The sequence below is a fragment of the Andrographis paniculata genome, unplaced genomic scaffold (genome assembly GCF_009805555.1).
Source record: "Andrographis paniculata isolate CXL003 unplaced genomic scaffold, ASM980555v1 Contig5END, whole genome shotgun sequence".
Lineage (NCBI taxonomy): Eukaryota > Viridiplantae > Streptophyta > Magnoliopsida > Lamiales > Acanthaceae > Andrographis > Andrographis paniculata.
Window position 1 is genome coordinate 2,896,030 of NW_026137595.1, and position 8,235 is coordinate 2,904,264.

Below are 8,235 nucleotides of genomic sequence, written 5' to 3' on the forward strand. Positions count from 1 at the left end.
TTTCCGTTTCATCAGAGAGCATGCAAAGTCAAAGGAAGTTGAATTGCAGCATGTGAGTACAAATAATCAAGTGGCAGATATATTCACAAAAGCTCTGAAGGCTGAAGTTTTTAAACAATTGAGAAAGAAACTTGGTGTGCAAGTTCGAGGAGGAACAAGTTTTAGGGGGGAGAATGATGAAAATTAAACTTGTTCAAGAAGATTTCAAACATAACATTTAGATAGCAGTTTTTTTGTCCGGAAGTTACTGGTTTGTCTAGTGACTGTTTATCTACTACTCGGACAGTTCCGTTGATATTTGCGTTTGCATTTATTGTTGTTGTTTCTAAAATCTTTCTTGTATCTCTACATATTTCGAGGAGTCTTGTAATGGTTTTGATACGAGCAATATTTATCTCCATTTTCCTTCTTAAAACAAACGTTGAGTGTGCACACACAGCACTAACCAAGCAATCTATAGAGGATTTGCTTACTTTTTTTATTATCTACTTCTGTAATATCCAACATACCCGGAGGCGATTTCGGTGGTAAATACTGTGAAGTTGCCATATAAGTGGGCTTTACTATATTACGGCCAGGCAGGCTCCTCAATGAAGAACTACTCCTGGACGATGTGTCGTATATACTTCTGTTGTTTCCGAAAATTGCAAGTTCCACACCTGCATGTTCTGGAAGAATTACCCTACCACTTTCGACTTACTTGGTATAAAAAATTCCTATTATCTCCTAGTTTTGTACTGCCGCAAGAATCTGGCCTATGCTTGCTGCCATGATCTTGCACTACTACTGCACTCGAGTGCTAAAGCTTCTTGTCTTTCAACCTCCGGTGACAAAATCATCCATTGACAAAACCACCCATTGACTTGCTTCTCAGTCAAGCCTATTGCCTTATAAATTTCGGCTTTCATCGTATCTGATGGGTATTTATTTTCTGGACTATAAGGATCATTGAATTATTATTAGAGTAAAGGACACAAAACCTTGATCGAAATTATAATACTATAAGTTACCCGAATATAATTTCTCCAATGCTTCAATCCACGCATGTGTCTTTACCGTTCTCTTCTTGTTCTTCTCAGCCAGGACTTTATCATCTTCCAAGTGCATCTCAGATGATTTTCCCTCTTTGTGCCCTGAAACAAATGAAAGCATACAACAATTTGATCACCTGAAAGATGTGAAAAATCAATGAACACAATGGGGGGTAACAGTTGCTGGAAACATTAAACCTTCCACTATAAACATGACAACACTTCGAATACACAGGTTACCATGTATTATTATCTTTATTTTAAAAACACGTGTATTCTCAAAAAAATTTGTCTCAGTTATTTATGTTTGAGATCTCAACAATAAATTACATACTCACCCGTTCATTAATGCCCGACAAAGGATTATACTAAAAAGTAACATACATCATGGCATTTGACACAAGATCCAAGTAAGAAGTCAATACTTCTAGCACGAATTTGTCCATGACTAAATGTTTGAAGGATAACATCCATTAAATTCACATTTCAACAAATGCAATCTTACAGAAAAAAAAATGGTTAGATGAGATTTGATCGATATAATGTGAGTTGGATCATACAAAACAAAAAAAAAAAAAAAAAAAACACATTTGCGGATGTTAGTTTCATATCAAATAAATCATTTGATAGTTTTGTATATTATTTTTATAACATTTTTAGTAAAAATTGCATAATTAATATAGATGTCCAAGCAAGTTAAAACTCTATTTTCATGGGTTATGTATATTCATGATCCTACATTAACTTTAGTGAAGAAATTGTTCGTTGTCAATGGCTGATGTACCCCTCGAGCCATTTCGATGATCCAACACTTCTAGATGAAAATGATCATATTGGATTTATTCCAACTACTAAAAAGGATAATGAAGAGGATGATGATGATGAGTCAAGAACGGGGAATGATGGTTTTTAATTCAAATAATTACAAACTTAATATGTTCACATTGTTTTACTTTTTCTACTTATTATCATAAATATTATAGTTTGATTATGGTATGCGGTATGATAATTTAAGATAATAATTTATTGGTATTTTATAATGATTGTGATTGCACTAATTATGATGAACGTGTCTTGGGGAATGAACTAACCAACAAATTAACTTATTTTGGAATTAAGTCTTGCAAAAATACTTTCGAATATTGCTATATTTATTTTGAGAGAATATAATATACAATCTTAAATATTATCATGATTGTCGATACAAACTATAGCCTCGATTTTGCTACACTTATTTTTAGATAGAATGTAGTATATCATATTGGATTTTATCATGGTTGTATGAGACAAAATATCATCTCAGATATATATTATCATAGTTGCTCGAGACAACATACGGTCTCAAATATTGCCACAACTTTTCGAGATATAATATAATCTCGGATATTGTCATGATTTTTTTAGAAAAAATATAGTCTCGGAAGTTATCACGGAAATTTAAGACAAAATATAGTCTCTGAAATTGTCACAGTTGTACGAGACAAAATATAGTCTCGATTGAATTTGTGAGTGTTCTCCAGACAATCTATTGTCACCATATTCTCTTGGTCAATTTGAGGAGACAATTTGTCTCGTCATTCTGTGACTTTCCAGATTGTCACAAGAAAATTGCCACAGAAAATATTTTGAGACAATTGACGAGTTTTCTCATTTAATTTTCTCGTATCTGTAAAGATTTTGAAACAATTTTTTGAGACAATTTTATACTTCTCTAGTAATTTAAAGGTGGATTTGTTTGTGGGATTTTGGTTTGAGTTTCAAATAGAAAATTTTAATTGAATAATTATTTGATGTGATATAAATATATATGTTGATATATGTTTTGAACAAAAAAATTAAATTTTGATATAATATAATAAATAAAAAATAAGTATTTAATTTGATGTTTTTTTAAGGATATATATATTTTTGGAACAGTAAAATCAAAATGAAAACCTTACAATCTCCCTACAATTTTCTTCTCTACCATTTTGGCTGATATAAGTTCACTTGATACTTGCAGTTTTATCGGAGAATATCTACTTTAGTAGGAGCAACAAACACACTCCGAATATTTTTACAAGTTTGTATTTAAATTTAATATATTTCTATATTTAATAAGGAGGGTCGGCTAAATATTAATCTACATTTTATAAGGAAGGTTGGCTAATTATTAATCTATGGTATTATTGGTTTTCATTTCATATTCTGTCATTAATCCGCCTAGTGTACTTATTATCTACTCCTAAAATATAATTCAATACTCCTATTATTCTTATGTATAAATATGTAGTACTTGGCTTTACCTCAATTGTTCCTCTAGTGTGTTTGTTTGGGATTTAGATTTTGAATTTGAGATTTGCATAATAAAAAATTTTGATTTGAATGATTGTATGATATGATATATTGAATCTTGTTAAGCTATAGTTTTGAAAAATATTAATTAACTTTAAGTTTGAATATATTAATATTAAAGGACATTTGTTATGTTTAGATATGATGTTCCGTTTGCGATCTATAATCTGAAACAGTAAAAATAATAAAAGTTCATTGTTGCTATGTGTTTATATAGTATAGTTATATAAAAATCTTTGATGATTGCATTTTGTATCTCAATAGTATATATTTTGTAATATTATTGGAGATGCATTGAAGAATTATACTTTTTTATTTGGTAAATTAACAAGAGAGAAGTAGTCCAAAATTATACTTTTTTCGTGAACGAGTGAGTCTTGTTTTCGACTCTAGCTCTATTAAGATTGAGAGAGTCTTATTTTCGACTTAAGTTTCATTGTGAACAAGCGAGTCCTGTTTTCAAGTTTAAATATCTTTTTAAGTGGCTTGTTTTCCTTTATGTCTTCGAGGGCTTTAGATAACTAGACTTGTCCTCGTCCATATCCACCAAGTGTCTCTCGACAACAGCCAAAGATCGAAACTTCAGTCCAGTCGCGGGTTCGTAGTAATACCTGTCGATAAAAACTCGAGCGTCTACAGGGCACCTCTTCCACTATCCAACCATCTGGAAGCACATAAGGTGCACTACAAGCAACATCCTCATAACGGCTTAGTTCACCGTCCAAAATACAACAGCTTTCCGCCAAGTGTCTCTTGACAACAGCCAGAGATTGAAACTTCAGCCCAGTCCCGGGTTCGTAGTAATACCTGTTGATAAAACTCGAGTGTCTACGGGGCACCTTTTCCACGATCCAACCATCTGGAAGCACATAAGGTGCACTACGAGCAGCATCCTCAGAACAACTTACTTCACCGTCCAAATACAACAGCTTTCCATTAGAAACAATAATCTTTCGTGGACCCTTCTGAAGAGAAATGAATTTTCTCTCATAACAAGAGCTTCTACTTCGTATCGTCAAATGCCTTGATGATAATCGACAAGGAAAATCTCCTCTATTCAGATATCTTTGAACTTCTCTAATCGACCTGAATTTCCTTCCCGTTCCAGGTTCGTTATAATACCTATTGCAGTGAGAGCTGTTCTGGCAGGACACCTCCTTGACTCCCCAGCTGCGGGTTTCGCAATATGTCTAAAAGTAAGTATTATATATACCGACTTTTAGATGAAATAATGCATGTATTCTTTATTTTCAATATATATGGTTGGTAATAAATTACATCCATATTTATTAATTGTACTGACACATGATCTTGCATGACTGTGACATACTAGAGTGCATTTGTTTTTCAACTTGATTTTAGATAGTCGGTTAGTGGTTGTGCATTTTTGTTAATAGTTGCGTGAGATTGTACAAACCCATGGAGATTTTGTAAAAATGTTAATGTTAAACGGATGACATTAGGAGTAATCCAAGCAAATGAGAGGTAAATTATGCCAGAAATAGGAAAATAAGTTGGCAATATTGTACATGGCCCTAAGAATGCTATAGTGTTACCAATCATCAAGATCATCATTTAAGGTAGCATGATATGAATGTAGCGCCTAACAATCTGTATGCAGAAATAATTCATCTCACATCATCTGTCCAATCCGGACAGCCAAAGAAATGATGATTTGAATTTTAGCAGGTAAAATAGTCTAAAAATGTGGTCATTGTGGTCTTCTATGACACAACCGACGAATTTACAATGAGACTTTATCGTATGTAATTCTTGTGTGTTTCTTGTGGTTAGAACTTCATTTTGCTTTTGAAAGATTATAACATAAATATGTGTACTACACCACTATTGACCGATTTTGAAATTGGATAGCATACTCTGTACATTACCAGATGTACAAAACTATTATTATAAAGTATGCAGTAATCCTAATTACGTATTCCAAAGTACAAACCAAATGTATGTGAGATAAAAATGACAACACATTACAATTTATTATAATTATATAAAATATGATATAAAGTAAATATCATTGCACATAAATATTTTATTATTAAAATCCAGATAAGACTTGTGTAATTTAAGTCCCCTAAATAATCATATTGCTATAACATAACCCATATTGTACCTGCTCGTTAATTGAAATATATTAACATAAATCGTATTTATTTATGCGGATATTTATATTTTTAGACAGAGTTGTTATAATACTTTTACGAGTATTTAATGGAGTGCCGAGAGTATATTGATTTTCTTTTTTTTAACAAAAACCTATATGCTTACCTGGGCATATTACAACACTCATCAATTGAGGTTTACAAAAATTATTTTAAAAATTCATTTTGAAAATACTTATGTATGATGTAAGAACTGATTGTGTGTGAAATAGATATATATTAAAATTAAATTCAAAATCAAACTTGTAAATATATTTGAATTATAATTATACCATTAATAATATATCCGCAACAAGCTTTATGCAAGAAAAAATGCCCTGAAAAACTGAGAATAATCTGAATTATTTTTTGAGCACTACCATTGAAGAAGGTATATAATATTGTTCCTTGTTTTTGTTCTTATGTTTAGAGTTATTGATAGAGGTGTGGTGTTGTGGTTTTTGACTGACTAGACTCATGAAATCTTAGGAGTTGTTTGGTCTGCAACATTTGATATTTACAATTGTGCAAAATTAACACAAGTTCTTATAAAAAAAATTGAACGATGAGTTGTCGGTGTTTGGCGTTGATGGAAGTTGATGGAAGCGTTGTTTCATATGAATGATTCGTGTGTTTATATTATTGTGGGGAGTCGTGCCTTTGTGGTTTTTAGGTTTATTTTTTTCTTGGATGACTTGATCACTTTCGATTAGAATCATTTGATGCTAATAGGAACGATGAAATATCCGTCTCGAAGAAGTAGCTAATATGTAGAAATGGTAGTCCAAATATTTGGCTCATTTGCCATCTAATCTGATTCAGGACCCTAAATTCGAAGCATGTTCACCAATCTCTTGGAGCTTTATTGAGTTTCGGTTGTTTTCATTATCTTCTCTAGCATATTATGAGGAATGTGTGGAAAATCAAAATTAGATTGCTTCGGTGATATCAAATAATCGTATAAATACGGTATAACAGTTGGTCATTTTCTCCAAGGTCAAGATATTAGTAAGATTATAACGGTTAGTCATTTTTTCCAAGTTCAAAATATTACTAAGATTCCATTTTATCATAAATAAGCAACTAAATGATAACGGTAGAACATTTAATCATTTTCTCTGAGCTCAAGATATTACTAAGATTACATTTTATCGTAATAATCAACTAAATCATAACAGTACAACAATTAATCATTTTCTTTGAGGTCAAGATATTAGTAAGATTCCATTTTGTCGACAAGTGAATTTAATTGATGTTATCCTTCAAACATTTAATCATGGACAAATTCATTTTGGAAGTATTGCCTTGGTATTTGCATCTTGCATCAAATACCGTTTTGTATGTTAATTTTTTAGTATAACCCTTTGTCGGGCATTAATGAGCGGATGAGTAATTGAGTATGTGATTTATTGTCGAGATCTCATACATAAATAGTTGAGGTAACTTTTTTGGGCATATATATATGTTTTCTAAATAAAGACAGATTACACGAAAACCTATATTCGAAGTACTGTCATGTTTATGGTGAAAGGTTTAATGCTTCTAGCTACTATTACCCGCCATTGTGTTTGTTGATTTTCACATCTTTCAGATGATCAGATTGTTGTATGCTTTCATTTGTTCAGGGCACAAAGATGGAAAATCATCTGAGATGCACTTGGAAGATAATAAAGTCCTGGCTGAGAAAATCATTTGTGTGTGTGACAATCAACAAGTCAGCGATTAAGTGGTTACATGCATGTTTAGTGACATTGAATGTGGGATGATAATTAAGTTATTTACGTGTGAATAATAGATTTGTCCAAAGATGGAGTATTGTTTGACACATTACTTTATTGTCAACATTCGATTGTCAAAACAAGCTTATTATTGGTGAGTCAGTAATTTGTCCAAAGATGATTTTTTATGTTGCTCGGTAACTTGTGATAAGATTGCTAATTTATTTTATAAATTCACATACAAAGAATTCAGTAGTTTATAGACATGTGCATTTAGTTGCTAATAAGAATTCTTTTATTTTTTATGGAATCAAACTCGTCTACGTTGAACGTGATTCTTATTATAATTTAGTTTAAGAAAATTATAAATTCATTAATAATGCTTGTTGTGTTTTGACAGTGAATATCAAGTATTTGATATTGCTAAAGTAACATCTCTTATATGAGATTTTTACTAGATAACATAAGTGTTTATATTTGTATTTTAATTCATGTGATTATTCTTAGGCCCAAATGCAGTTGGTAATTGACATAATGAAATATACATCCACGATAATATGTATGAGATAATTATATGGTTTTAACTTATGTGAATAGTGAATCAGTCCAAATATTGGTTTATTGTTTGACATTACTTATTATCCGTATGTGATTATTGCAACAAGATAACTGCTGGCAATCAATGTTATTGATCCAAAGATTGATTATTGATGTTACACTTAGTGTCTTGGGATGATAATGCATTATTTTTTAGCTTCATTATGCTTCATAAATATTTATGTGTATATTAATTCAATCCCAACATTTCTGGGAACAAGTGTAAGTACTGAAAAGAATAAGTATTGATTCATTTGGGTTGCATGAATCTTGACTTAGCATTAAGAGTAGACCAACCCACTTATATGGCGAAAAACATTGCAGATGAAAAGCAGTTGTTTGAGAAGTGGGATAAGTCCAACGTCTAAATTTGATGATCATTAAGAAAAACACTCCATA

The 8,235-nt window shown here is 31.4% G+C and overlaps 1 pseudogene; it reads right to left on the reverse strand.

Moving 5' to 3' along the window:
- Positions 1–3,763: 3,763 nt before the first annotated feature.
- LOC127259123 (methyl-CpG-binding domain-containing protein 7-like) lies at positions 3,764–5,656 on the reverse strand (annotated as a pseudogene).
- Positions 5,657–8,235: the final 2,579 nt, after the last annotated feature.